General features: G+C 40.0%; 1 long non-coding RNA gene across 1 annotated transcript in view; it reads right to left on the minus strand.

Moving 5' to 3' along the window:
- The window catches only part of LOC111532318, a 40,109-nt gene extending 26,416 nt beyond the window's left edge, over positions 1-13,693 (minus strand). Inside the window, exons 1-2 of the long non-coding RNA XR_002728505.1 lie at positions 13,377-13,693; positions 9,063-9,216 (exon numbers count right to left, since the gene is read on the minus strand). This is a non-coding gene — a long non-coding RNA (uncharacterized LOC111532318). The remainder of the gene's footprint in view (positions 1-9,062; positions 9,217-13,376) is intronic.
- Between the last annotated feature and the right edge of the window lie 954 nt (positions 13,694-14,647).

Raw genomic sequence — 14,647 nt, forward strand, 5'->3', positions numbered from 1 at the left:
TTTCTACGGCAGGCATAGTGATTGTAGTTGTTATTTTGCAGTGTCTTCTCTGTTCCAATGCTCCTCACTCTCGCTATGGTCAATGTCTACTCTTAGGGCATGGAGTGGACGCTCTGAGTGGAGTTTGCAGTTTTCACACATGACTCTTGGAGAGAGGTAGGAAATAAGATTGGCTGGAACTGGAATATGTTATTTCTTTATGAGAAATAAAATGAACTCTGAAGCTCCAAGAAGGTAGATGGGAATGGAAAGACTGCTGGAGAAGGAATGAGCCCAGAGGATTCAATGGGACCAAGACTCTGGGGAGGCTGGAGCAAGGGAGCAGGTGAGAGCCAAGATGAGCAAAATTTGATACCTTCATGGGAGTAAAAATAAAAATAAAGTGGGTTCTATGATAATGATTCTTCCTACTATGAGCCCTTCAGAGCAGGAACTCTGTCTCCACTATCACAGCCCTTGGCACCCAAGCAGAAGGGCCAATAATTATTAGTCCAGAAATGAAATAAAACCAGGAGAAATAACAAAATATTAGCTTTATCTTAAACATACAGACACCAAAATCATGGCAGAAGTTCAGTCTAAGTTGCTATGAAAGGAGGCTGTATAATTATCACAAAGAAGTGCCACAGCAAAAACTCTTCCAGGATTCCAGTAGAAATCATCTCTGGAGCCATCTTACGAACCACTCAAGATAGCCCGTTACCATTCTTTATAGTCATCTCCGGCTTTTGAGCCCAACATAGTGCCTGGTCTATGTCTTGACTGTGGTAACAGATACACAAATCTAAACAAGTGATAAAATTGCAAATAACTAAACACACACACACACACACACACGCACATAAGTACAACTAAATCCAGGGGAGTTTGAATTAGACAAGTAGATCATACCAATGTCAATATCCTGGTTGTGATAGTGGATTATGTTATGGTTTTGTAAGACATTGTCATTGGGGGAAACAGAGTAAAAAGTGCCTAGAATTTCTGTATTCTTTCTTTCTTTTTTGAGACAGAGTTTCACTCTTGTCGCCCAGGCTGGAGTGCAGTGGCACAATCTCAGCTCACCACCTCCCGGGTTCAAGCGATTCTCCTGCCTCCAGAATAGCTAGGATTACAGGCATGTGCCACCACGCCTGGCTAATTTTGTATTTTTAGTAGAGATGGGGTTTCTCCATGTCAGTCAGACTGGTCTTGAACTCTCGACTTCAGGTGATCAGCCTGCCTTGGCCTCCCAAAGTGTTAGGATTACAGGCGTGAGCCACCACACACAGCTTGTATTATTTCTTTATTTTATTTTATTTATTATACTTTAAGTTCTGGGGTGTATGTGCAGAATGTGCAGTTTTGTTACATAGGTATACATGTGCCATGGTGGTTTGCTGCACCCATCAACCCATCACCTGCGTTAGGTTTTTCCTAATGCTATCCCTCCCCTAGCTCCCCACACCCTGAAAGGCCTCAGTGTGTGATACTCCCCTCCCTGTGTCTGTGTGTTCTTATTGTTCAACTCCCACTTTTTAGTGAGAACATGCAGTCCTTGGTTTTCTGTTCTTGCATTAGTTTGCTGAGAATGATACTCTTCAGCTTCATCTATGTCCCTGAAAAGGACATGAACTCATCCTTTTTATGGCTGCATAGTATTCCATGGTGTATATGTGCCACATTTTCTTTATCCAGTCTATCATTGATGGATATTTGGGTTGGTTCCAAGTCTTTGCTATTGTGAATAGTGCCACAATAAACATATGTGTGTATGTGCCTTTATAGTAGCATGATTTATAATCCTTTGGGTATATACCCAGTAATGGGATTGCTGGATCAAATGGTATTTCTAGTTCTAGATCCTTAAGGAATCGCCACACCGTCTTCCACAATGGTTGAACTACTTTACACTCCCATCAGCAGTGTAAAAGCATCCCTATTTCTCCACATTCTCTCCAGCATCTGTTATTTCCTGAATTTTTAATGATCATCATTCTAACTGGTGTGAGATGATACCTCATTGCAGTTTTAATTTGCATTTCTCCAATGACCAGTGATGATGAGTTTCTTTTCATATATTTGTTGGCTGCATAAATGTCTTCTTTTGAGAAATGTCTATTCATATCCTTTGCCCACTTTTGATGGTTTTTTTTTTTTTTTGTAAATTTGTTTAAGTTCTTTGTAGATTCTGGATATTAGCCCTTTGTCAGATGGATAGATTGCAAAAATTTTCTCCCATTGTGTAGGTTGCCTGTTCACTCTGATGATAGTTTCTTTTGCTGTGCAGAAGCTCTTCAGTTTAATTAGATCTCATTTGTCAATTTTGGCTTTTGTTGTCATTGCTTTTGGTGTTTTAGACATGAAGTCTTTGTCCATGCATATGTCCTCAATGGCATTGCCTAGATTTTCCTCTAGGATTTTTATGCTTTTAGGTCTTATGTTTAAGTCTTTAATCCATCTTGAATTAATTTTTGTATAAGGTGTAAGGAAGGGGTCCAGTTTCAGTTTTCTGCATATGGATAGCCAGTTTTCCCAACATCATTTATTGAATAGGGAATCCTTTCCCCAATGCTTGCTTTTGTCAGCTTTGTTAAAGATCAAATGGTTATAGATGTGTGGTATTATTTCTGAGGCCTCTGTTCTGTTCCATTGGTCTACATCTCTGTTTTGGTACCAGTAACATGCTGTTTTGGTTACTGTAGCCTTGTAGTATAGTTTGAAGTCAGGTAGCATGATGCCTCCAGCTTTGTTCTTTTTGCTTAGGATTCTCTTAGCTATGTGGGCTCTTTTTTGGTTCCATGTGAAGTTTAAAATAGTTTTTTCCAATTCTATGAAGAAAGTCATTGGTAGCTTGATGGGGATGGCATTGAATCTATACATTACCTTGGGCAGTATGGCCATTTTCATGATATTGATTCTGCCTATCCATGAGCATGAAATGTTCTTCCATTTGTTTGTGTCCTCTTTTATTTTGATGAGCAGTTGTGTGTAGTTCTCCTTGAAGAAGTCCTTCACATCCCTTGTAAGTTGGATTTCTAGGTATTTTATTCTCTTTATAGCAATTGTGAATGGGAGTTCACTCATGATTGGCTCTCTGTTTGTCTGTTATTTGTGTATAAGAATGCTTGTGATTTTTGTACGTTGATTTTGTATCCTGAGACTTTGCTGAAGTTGCTTATCAGCTTAAGGAGATTTTGGGCTGAGACAGTGGGGTTTTCTAAATATACAATCATGTATCTGCAAGCAGAGACAATTTGACTTCCTTTTTCCTATTTGAATACTCCTTATTTCTTTCTCTTGCCTAATTGGTCTGGCCAGAACTCCCAATAATATGCTGAATAGGAGTAGTGAGAGAGGGCATCCTTTTCTTGTGCTGGTTTTCAAAGGGAATGCCTACAGCTTTTGCCCATTCAGTATGATATTGGCTGTGGGTTTGTCATAAATAGCTCTTAGTATTTTGAGATGTGTTCCATCAATACCTAGTTTATTGAGAGTTTTTAGTATGAAGGGCTGTTGAATTTTGTTGAAGGCCTTTTCTGCATCTATTGAGATAATCATGTGGTTTTTGTCATTGGTTCTGTTTATGTGATGGATTACATTTATTGATTTGTGTATGCTGAACCAGCCTTGCATCCCAGGGATGAAGCCGACTTGATCCTGGTGGATAAGCTTTTTGATATGCTGCTTTTTGATATTCTGTTTGCCAGTATTTTATTAAGGATTTTCACATCGATGTTCATGAGGGATATTGGCCTGAAATTTTCTTTCTTTGTTTTGTCTCTGCCAGGTTTTGCTATCAGGATGATGCTGCCTCATAAAATGAGTTAGGGAGGAGTCCCTCTTTTGCTGTTGTTTGGAATAGTTTCAGAAGCAATGGTACCAGCTCCTCTTTGTATCTCTGATAGAATTCAGCTGTGAATTCTAGTCTTGGACATTTTTTTGGTTTGTAGGCTACTAATTACTGCCTCAATTTCAGAACCTTTTATTGGTCTATTCAGGAATTAGACTTCTCCTCGTTTAGACTTGGGAGGGTGTATGTGTCCAGGAATTTATCCATTTCTTCTAGATTTTCAAGATTTCTAGTTTATTTATGTAGAGGTGTTTATAGTATTCTCTGTTTGTAGTTTGTATTTCTGTGGGATCAGTGGTGATATCCCCTTTATCATTTTTTTTATTGTGTCTATTTGATTCTTCACTCTTTTCTTCTTTATTAGTCTGGCTAGTGGTCTATATTTTCTTGATCTTTTCAAAAAACCAGCTCTTGGATTCACTGATTTTTTTTAAGGGTTTTTGTGTCTCTATCTCCTTCAATTCTGCTCTGATCTTAGTTATTTCTTGTCTTCTGCTAGCTTGTGAATTTGTTTGCTCTTGCTTCTCTAGTTATTGTAATTGTGATATTAGATCTTTCTTACTTTCTCTTGTGGGCATTTAATGCTATAAATTTCCCTCTACACACTGCTTCAAATGTGTCCCAGACATTCTGTTACATTGTGTCTTTGTTCTCATTGGTTTCAAAGAGCATCTTTATTCCTGCCTTCATTTCATTATTTATCCAGATTCATTCAGGAGCTCCTTATTCAGTTTCCATGTAGTTGTGCAGTTTTGAGTGAGTTTCTTAATTCTAAGTTCTAATTTGATTACACTGTGGTCCGAGAGACTGTTTGTTATGGTTTCCATTCTTTTGCATTTGCTGAGGAGTGTTTTACTTCCAATTACGTGGTCAATTTTAGAATAAGTGCAATGAGGTGCTGAGAAAAATGTATATTCTGTTGAGTTGGGGTGGAGAGTTCTGTAGATGTCTATTAGGTCCATTTGATTCAGAGCTGAGTTCAAGTCCTCAATATCCTTGTTAATTTCCTGTCTCCTTGATCTGTCTAATATTGACAGTAAGTGTTAAAGTCTCCCATTATTGTGTGGGAGTCTAAGTCTCTTTGTAGGTCTCTAATCACTTGCTTTATGAATCTGGGTGTTCCTGTATTGGGTGCATATATATTTAGGATAATTAGCTCTTCTTACTGTATTGATCCCTTTACCATTACGTAATGCCCTTCTTTGTCTCTTTTGATCTTTGTTAGTTTAAAGTCTGCTTTATCAGAGACCAGGATTGCAACTCCTGTTTTTGTTTTTTGTTTGTTCATTCGTTTGTTTTATTTGTTTTGTTTTGCTTTTTGCTTTCCACTTCCTTGGTAAATATTCCTCCATCCCCTTTTTTTGAGCCTACGTGTATCTTTGCATATGAGTTGGGCCTCCTGAATACAGCACGCCGATGGGTCTTGACTCTTTATCCAATTTGCCAGTCTGTGTCTTTTAATTGGGGCATTTAGCCCATTTAAATTTAATGTTAATATTGTTATGTCTGAATTTGATCCTATCATTATTATGCTAACTGGTTATTTTGTCTGTTAGTTATGCAGTTTCTTCATAGTGTTGATGGTCTTTACCGTTTGGTATATTTTTGCAGTGGCTGGTACTGGTTGTTCCTTTCTATGTTTAATGCTTCCTTCAGGAGTTCTTGTCAGGCAGGCCTGGTGGTGACAAAAATCTCTCAGCATTTGCTTGTCTGTAAAGGATTTTATTTCTCCTTCACTTATGAAGCTTAGTTTGGCTGGATATGAAATTCTGGGTTGAAAATTATTTTCTTTAAGAATGCTGAATATTGGCCCCCACTCTCTTCTGGCTTGCAGGGTTTCTGCTGAGAGACCCACTGTTAGTCTGATAGGCTTCCCTTTGTGGGTAATCCGATGTTTCTCTCTGGCTGCCCTTAACATTTTTTCCTTCATTTCAACCTTGGTGAATCTGACAATTATGTGTCTTGGGGTTGCTCTTATCGAGGAGTATCTTTGTGGTGTTCTCTGTATTTCCTGAATTTGAATGTTGGCCTATCCTGCTAGGTTGGGGAAGTTTTCCTGAATAATATCCTGAAGAGTGTTTTCCAACCTGGTTCCATTCTCCCTGTCACCTTCAGGTACACCAATCAAACAGAGATTTGGTCTATTCACATAGCTCCGTATTTCTTGGAGTCTTTGTTCATTCCTTTTCATTCTTTTTTCTCTAATCTTATCTTCTTGCTTTATTTCATTAAGTTTATCTTCAATCTCTGACATCCTGTCTTCTGCCTGATTGATTTAGCTATCGATTCTTATGAACGAAGTTCTTGTGCTGTGTTTTTCAGCTCCATCAGGTCATTTATGTTCTTCTCTAAACTGGTTACTCTAGTTAGCAATTTGTCTGACCTTTTTTCAGGGTTCTTAGCTTCCTTGCATTGGGTTAGAACATGCTGCTTTAACTCGGAGGAGTTTGTTATTACCCACTTTCTGAAGCCTACTTCTGTCAGTTCATTAAACTCATTCTCTGTCCAGTTTTGTTCCCTTGCTGGTGAGGAGTTGTGATCCTATGGAGGAGAAGCTGGTTTTTGGAATTTTTGTTTCTCCCCATCTTCATGGATTTATCTACCTTTGGTCTTTGATGTTGGTGACCTTCATATGGGGTCTCTAACAGTCAGACCCCTCTGCTGCAAGTCTGCTGGAGTTTTCTGGAGGTCCACTCCAGACCCTGTTTGCCTGGGTGTCACAAGCAGAGGCTGCAGAACAACAAAGATTGCTGCCTATTCTTTTCTCTGAAAGCTTTGTCCCAGAGGGGCACCTGCCAGATGTCAGCCAGAGTTCTCCTGTATGAGGTGTCTGTCAGCCCCTACTGGGAGTTGTCTCCCAGTTAGGAAACATAGGGGTCAGGGACCCACTTGAGGAGGCAGTCTGACCCTTAGCAGAGCTCAAACGCTGTGCTGGGAGATCCGCTGCTCTCTTCAGAGCCTGCAGGCAGAAACATTTAAGTTGTTGAAACTGCACCCACAGCCGCCCTTTCCCCCAGGAGCTCTGTCCCAGGGAGATGAGGGTTTTATCTGTAAGTCCCTTTCTGGGGATGCTGCCTTTTTTTCAGCGATGTCCTGCCCAGAGAGGCAGTCTGGCCACAGCGGGCTTGCTGAGCTGCAGTGGGCTCCGCCCAGTTCAAACTTCTTGGTGTCTTTGTTTACACTGTGAAGGTAAAACCACCTATTGAAGCCTCAGCAATGGCAGACACCCCTCCCCACACTGAGCTGGAGTGTCCCAGGTTGAGCTCAGACTGTTGCGCTGACTACAAAAATTTCAAGTCAATGGATCTGAGTTTTCTGGGCTCTGTGGGGGTGGGACCTGCCAAACCAAACCACTTGGCTCCCTGGCTTCAGCCCCCTTTCCAGGGCAGTGAACTGTTCTGTCTCTCTGGCATTCCAGGCACCACTGGGGTATGAGAAAAAAAAAATCTCCTGCAGCTAGTTTGGTGTCTGCCAGAACATCTGCCCAGCTTTGTGCTTGAAACCCAGGGCTCTGGTGGTGTAGACACCAGAGGGAATCTCCTAGTCTGCGGGTTGCAAAGACTGTAGGAAAAGTGCAGTATCTGGACTGGAGTGCTCCATTCCTCAGGAACTGTCCCTCATGGCTTCCCTTGGGTAGGGGAGAGAACTCCCAACCCCTTGTGCTTCCAAGGTGAGACAATGCCCCAGCCTGCTTCAGCTCACCCTCCATGGGCTACACCCACTGTCCAACCAGTCCCAATGAAATGAACTGGTTACCTCAGTTGGAAATGCAGAAATCATCCACCTTCTGTGTCGGTCTCGCTGGGAGCTGCCGAGTGGAGGTGTTCCTATTCGGCCATCTTGCCAGCAATCTGTATTATTTCTTAAATACTTACTTGCATGCAAATCTCAAATTATCTCCAAATAACTTTAGTTTTTAAAAATGAGTCATTGAAAAATTTTTGAAAATCACCTTTCAAAAATTGGTTGAGATGAAGTAGCTACTTTGACAGACAAGTTCGGTGGTGCTGTCCTGAGAGTCTTTCATGGAAGTCTGCCTAAAGCCTTTCAAAAGTTTTCTAAGCATGCAGTTCCCTGCATCACATTCCTTTTGCTTGAGACAGCTAGAGTGGGTGTTTGTTTGTTTTGTTATCTGCAACTGAACCCTCATGCTGATGCCCTGTGACTTCATAGTTCCATCATGGCTTTCTATCCAAGTGGAATGTCCTCAGTTTAAAAGTCTAAAGCTGTCCAGAGATAGTTAGCTAAAGCACAGAATGGTCAGTGGGTCTCTCTCAGCTAGGACCCTCACAGGTATTGTCTGAAAGTGAAAGAAAAAGCAGGAAGAAACAATGGGGTCTTGGTTATGGGACATTTTTAATTATTTTGCTGGTGCAGAGATTGGGGTATTGATGACAGTATAGATTAAAAGTCCCAAGGAAACTTTAGGAAAACCTGAGTAGTGTTTCAAATTTCTAATACATTTAACCTCTTTGGAGTTTTAATGGAGACTTGCTCTTAGGGAAAAACTTAGTGAGATTGCGTTGTGTTTCCCACAGGAAATTAAAAGCAGCTGAGAGATTTTTTTTTAAGCTCCTATCTATCCTCCTTCTCTCCATTTCTCAAAGGCTTAAGAAGTTTCCCTCACAGTAAATAGAACAACACAGAAGTGTCCCGGACCCAAGGTGAATGAATTAGCTAGGCCATGGTCAGGTGCCATTGCAGCAACTGGAGTTGGGCAACCGGGGGCTCATGTTTAGAGAGGGTAAAGCCACAGCCACAGAGCTCTAGGGTAGAGCCATCTTCTCAGTGGCCCTAGCCATCCTGTGCTTTGCCTCCTGATCCCTTTCTCCCCACCCACCTTTCATCATCCTCAGAAGCCCATGTGTGTGAAAGGCAGCGGAGGAATGTGGGTGGGTTGACTTGTATAATTAAATCCATGTTGCATCGTGTTCTTTAGAATTAATAAGGAATTCTTCCCATTGAAACTCACCATGACATCTTCCCTCTGACTCAGATTTCTTTTTTGCTTTTCTCTTCTTTCCTTGGCTAAAAGCATTAGACATGGGGCTGTGGTTTAAATTAGCATCCTACATGTCTCTTCTCTCTGTCTTTGCTTAATTGAGCTTTTCTGTTCAGGGAAAAGTGTAGTTTGTTTATATTTCATTTTTCTTCAATTCCACTTATCTTGGTCCCTTTTCTTTCTTCTTTAAGAAAACTTAGGAAAAGAGAAAACAAGAGAGCTTTTCACCTTGCGTGTGACTGTAAGATTGGAGAAAGTGCACTGCCGGCCAAACCTTGACAATCCAGGTGTTTTTCTTTGAGGTTCTTTATTCTCTGGATCTTCATATTCTGAAACCAGGAAAACTGTGGTCTCATATACTTATCCGCTGAGGCCACAAGAGCTGTGAGACAGGGAGAAATAGTGAACAAATGGTCCTTCTAAATTCCTGGGTCATGTTGCAAAACACCTTTTTATTGGGGGTAATAATTTGACTTCATTTCCTTATAAAAGTGGATTTATGTGATGGATATGTGATATATATTTTTTTGCCACCGTTTTTGCAGGATAGTGGTTGTATCAGTTAGGATTAGATTCAACTGTGAATAACATAAACCCAAAATAACAGTGACTTAAACCCGATAAAAGTTTGTCTTTCTACTCATGTAGAAGAACAGCTGTAGCTGTCTTGGGCTAGTGTGGTGGCTCCACTCCATGAAGGCTTTCTCGGAGACCCAAAAGAAAGCAGCTCAGGGTGTCACCCTCAGCTTCATGGTCCATGTCGGCAGTTATTATGTCATCTTCAGAAGAATCTTACAAACCTTCTGGAAGAGTCCATCTCCCTCCTTTACAGGCTCCTGACTTTTGACCACGAGGAGGGTCTCAGTTTGGTTTCATTCATGAGATTCAGGGTCATGGCACATATTTGAGTCTGACCTGTGCTGCCAATCAGATATGCAAATCTGGACAAATCACTAAACTTCTATGCATCTGTATTTTCATCATATGGAAAATTGAAATTATAACGTATAACTCTTAGAGCAGTATAGTATAAGGATAAAAGACAATATGTAAAGAAAAATTGGTCTGCTGATTAGCATGAAAATGAATATCATTTTACAGTTTTTAAGTTTTGTATTGAGCATTTTTTTCCTATTTTTAAAGAAAACCAATCCCATATTTAGAGACTGGAGATTTTTTTTTTCCTGGTGAGAACATCCTCAAAAAAACGGGCTTGTATGTTCCCTACAAGCCCTTCTCCCAGGTGAAAAGAAACATGATGTGCAGCGGGACAGCTTCATTGTTTGTTCCACCTCCAATGAGGCTTTCACTATAGGTTTCATCTATGTGGGATATGGTGGATTTACAGTTAATATGCACTACCCTCTCCCTCCAGTGGAGTGTTTTTTAAACTGCAGATCAAGAGATCTATTAGATGATAATGAAGTCATTTTAGTGTATCATGACCAGTATGTCTGAATGAAAAAATAGAATGAAACAGAATATAATAGTATAGGTTAGAAAAAAATTAGGCCATATCACAAATAATCAATGTAAGTTTTTCATGAAACATGTTTCATGTATATGTGCAGACACATGTATGTGTATTTTGGGTTTTGAAGTAAAATGTGTTTCTTCAAATGGATCATGAGTTTTGAGACAGAATAATAAATTGGGAGGAATTACTCTACCTGACATAAAAACTGACTATATAATCATAGTGTTTAACACAACGCATTCTTGGCAGAGAGATAGACACATTGATCAATGGAACAGAATAGAGAACCCAAAAATAGACCCATACATGTAAGCCCAACTGACTTTTAACAAAATTGGGGAAGCAATTCAAATGAAGAAGAAATCAACTGGCCTTTTCAAGTCAACTTGGCCTTGACAAAAAGTGGCCCAAATGGGTAGACCTCTCATTTGCATTTTAAGTAGCAGCAAGAAGACAAGAGATGCCTCCATGCATGTCAGAGGTCTTTTAAGCAAAACATCCAGGAGCAGCCACAGTCTTCAAGCTGAAGTCTCATTGACTGGAACTTAGTTTTGTGGTCATACCAACTGTAAGAAAACCTGAGAAATTCATCCTCCTTCTGAATAGTCACATGCCTGGCTTGAATGTCTATTATTATATATCAGCAGAATAAGATAGATACTGGGGCATAGTTAACTACCTGTCAGTGTTACACTGTTGTTTAGATTTATCCAGAGATGTCGTGCAAGTGCAGCTTTCCATCTCTCCAGAACACCCAAATAATCCTTCCACAGCACATATTTTATCTCCTGGTTAAAAACCTCAGATGCCTCCAATGCACATAGGGTAAAGACCAAACTCCTTTGTATGATATTTAGATTTTTGAACATTCAGCTCAAGCCGTATTTCTAGCCGTCACCTGCCCACTGCATTCTCCCAAATGCTAAGACTCTCTGCTACCTAAACGTTCCTGCTCAAGTTCTCCCCTCCCGTGGAATGCATTCCAACTTCTGCCCCACTCCATATATCTGACCGATGACACCTCATCCATGCAGACCTGTATCAGTCATCATCCTCTCTCTCTCTCTTTCTCTCTCTCTCCCTCCCCTGCCCTTCCTGACTCCTCAAGCCAGCAGAAGTACCTGTTTCCTTCTCTAGGCCTCATTAATTCAGACGTACACTGATGATGGCACCATCCCGTGTCTTTGTTGTTGTGATTGTTTTTGTTTTGCTGCAGACTAGAGGCTCCTCCAACACAAGACCTATCATCCCGAATTCTGTTGCCACAGATCTTGGAGTCCCTCCACACCCTTACAATTAATTGTTGAATTATTGAGAGGTTTCTCAGCATCAAAAAATTGACAGAAAGAAAACAGTATCTATCTATGACAGGTGTGCTCTGAATGTGCAAAGCTGTTATTTCACGGGTTCAGTTGTGAAGAAATGATCTGTGATGAGAACTCTTTGAAAAAGCTAAGGTGAAAGAATGATTTTTGACATCTGGATATCCCTATTTCATTGCCATGAGTGAGTCACACTCACAGTAGACTACAGCAAAGTCAGTCTCCTTAGACCCCATGGCCACTTATTAGGAATATCTGCCTGCTTGAAGGAGGGAGATGTCTTTCGATTTTAGCATGCAAAGACACAGTACCAAGGACAACTTTAACAATATCATTTCTCTATTTATGTATTTGGAAAATAAATCTTCTCTCTAAGGAAAAATATACATTCTATTATTGGAAACTCTACCTTCTTTTTTTGTATGAAATGGCAAGTGACATTCTTCAAGTATGGTCCCCCCCCCCCCCCCCCCCCCCTTTTTTTTAGACACAGTCTCACTCTGCCACCCAGGCTGGAGTGCAATGGTGCAATCTCGGCTCACTGCAAGCTCCACCTCTCCCAGGTTCAGGTTCATGCCACTCTTCTGCCTCAGCCTCCTGAGTAGCTGGGACTATAGGCACCCGCCACCATGCCCGGCTAATTTTTTGTATTTTTAGTAGAGACGGTGTTTCACCATGTTAGTCAGGATGGTCTCGATCTCCTGACCTTGTGATCTGCCTGCCTTGGCCTCCCAAAGTGCTGGGATTACAGGTGTGAGCCACCACGCCCAGCCAGTCCCACCCTACTCTTAATTGGCCTTCCTGAGCTGCAGTTTCTTAAACTGTGAAATCTAGCTTCTCTACTGTGAATGATTTTGCTCACCAGATGTGTATATCCTCCTGTATATTTCCCTGCCTTTCAATTGGATCAGGTTATATGATATTTTAACCAATGAACTGTGAACAGAAATGTTGAGATAGGTATCATTCAGAGTGTCCCTGTCTTTCTATAAAGAACATGTGTTTCAGACGGCATAGTTACAAGGTGAAGGAGGATTTTATATATGCAGGAAATACATCTTTACTTTGTTAAGCACCTGAGATTGGGGAGTTTGTTGCAGTGTCTAGGATTAATAATCATACTAACATACTGACAGTGTGAAGTTCTTAGCAGGATGAAACAGGTTATTTACATACAAACATGAGCACAGTGCCTGAGAGAAACAGGCATCAGTCACTGTGAAGTAAGATTTTGTCATTAAAATGGATAAATAATTTTACAAAATCCAATAGTTACATTGAAAGAAAAAATGTCTGGAGAACAGAAAATCTTGGTTCTAGAGTTGTGCAATTTTAGACTTGGACTTAGAAGCTATTTAATCTAGTGTTTTCCAAACGGGTCTGGTTATAAACATCAGGTTCTTAAGCAGAAAATACAGATTTCTGGGCCCATCTCCACTTATAATGAATCAGAATCTCTAGGGAAGAAGTGTCGATTTGAATTGTTTTGTTTTCATATGGAAGGAAAGTGAGGCCCAGGAAATTGATGACTTTTCTAGGGCCACAGAACTGGTTATTGACATGTTGGAACTAGAACCCAGCTTCCACAGAGCTGCTTGCTTTCCTTCTGGGATCACATAATAATGTCCTAGTAGAGTGAGACCAGGACTGACCCTTTGTCCCTCTATCTCTGATAAATCATGTCAAGACCTGCAAATGATTTTACCCCTTAACAATGAAAAGAAGATGTAATTTTAAAATTACCTTGGATGTACAGTAAAAGCAGCATTCCCATAATCAATCATCCAAAATCACGGGGTTATTTGGAGCTATTTGAAGGAAAGTAAATTGAAAACATGTTGTTAAACAATGCACCAAAGAGTTATCAAATCATAAACATCTAGATTACTTTAACATGTTGATTATTCCTTACAAAGCAACTCTGGCCATGAAGAGACCTGGAAAATTCAATGAATCCCTTTCTAAGTTGTTAACTGTACTGAGTTGAATCATTTGGCTATGTGGGAACATATGTTAAAGTAAAAAAAAAAAAAAAAAACTGTATATTACAAATATATTCTTTTTGGAGCTATTATTCACACTTTTCACTAAGCAGAAGACACAGAGGCCTGCTATTAGGACATGTCTCTGAGGATACAGAAATAGTTTGGGGAGTACAGTGGTATAATATTGAACACATTAAAACCTATCTGGAGCTTTGGAAATCAAATATACAGACATTCCATAATGACTCTTGGGTTTTAGCATAATTCCTGAACCTGAAAATTCATAACTAAATAATGGCAGGACATTTATGACATAAATGCCTTAAACCATTTGTTTATTATTATATGTGGATTTTGAGTTATGTTTAAGAAAATTGAAAGCCTACCCTTCCTTTATTTTTTCCATTTTGGGAGAGTGATATACCAATTACCTTTGAAAGACTTTGTTTTTCTCCCTGGAATAGAGCTAAACCAGGACTGAAGTTTACGTCAAGGCATCCATTTGGTTATCAAATCTGTGATCATGCGCTCTTGTTAAACTAAACCAAATTAAATTAATATTTGCTGAAAAATAAATGATGTAATTCGTGAAGAACTCTGTTTTACTCCTAGGATGGTGGCCTGTTTCTTCAAAGTAGCCTGTGAGAAAACAAAGTCTGAAACAGTTCTTTAAGCTGAAAAGAGGAAATTGTTTTGAGTGTGGCAGGTGTCTAGAAGGATCACTACCCTTGAGTGATCTTTGATCTCGGGGTCATCGTCATAAGACTAAATTAATATGCAATTTTCCTGAGACCAAATTCAATGACTGAACTCTAAAATTAATCTGGATATTATTTCTTCTTGGAGTTCTAAAACAAGGCCAGGGAAGATTAGAAGCCACTCCTCTGACTGAGACGCATCCTCTGACTTTTCTTGGAATGGATTCCTTATGTGGACACAATGTGATTTGAATTGCATCTGGTTACTGTTTTTAGAAAATTTTGTTGAAATTCAAACTGAGCCTGTGTACTGTGAGCTGATTTATCAGTG

This window comes from Piliocolobus tephrosceles, chromosome 15 (genome assembly GCF_002776525.5).
Source record: "Piliocolobus tephrosceles isolate RC106 chromosome 15, ASM277652v3, whole genome shotgun sequence".
In the NCBI taxonomy this organism is placed as follows: Eukaryota; Metazoa; Chordata; class Mammalia; order Primates; family Cercopithecidae; genus Piliocolobus; species Piliocolobus tephrosceles.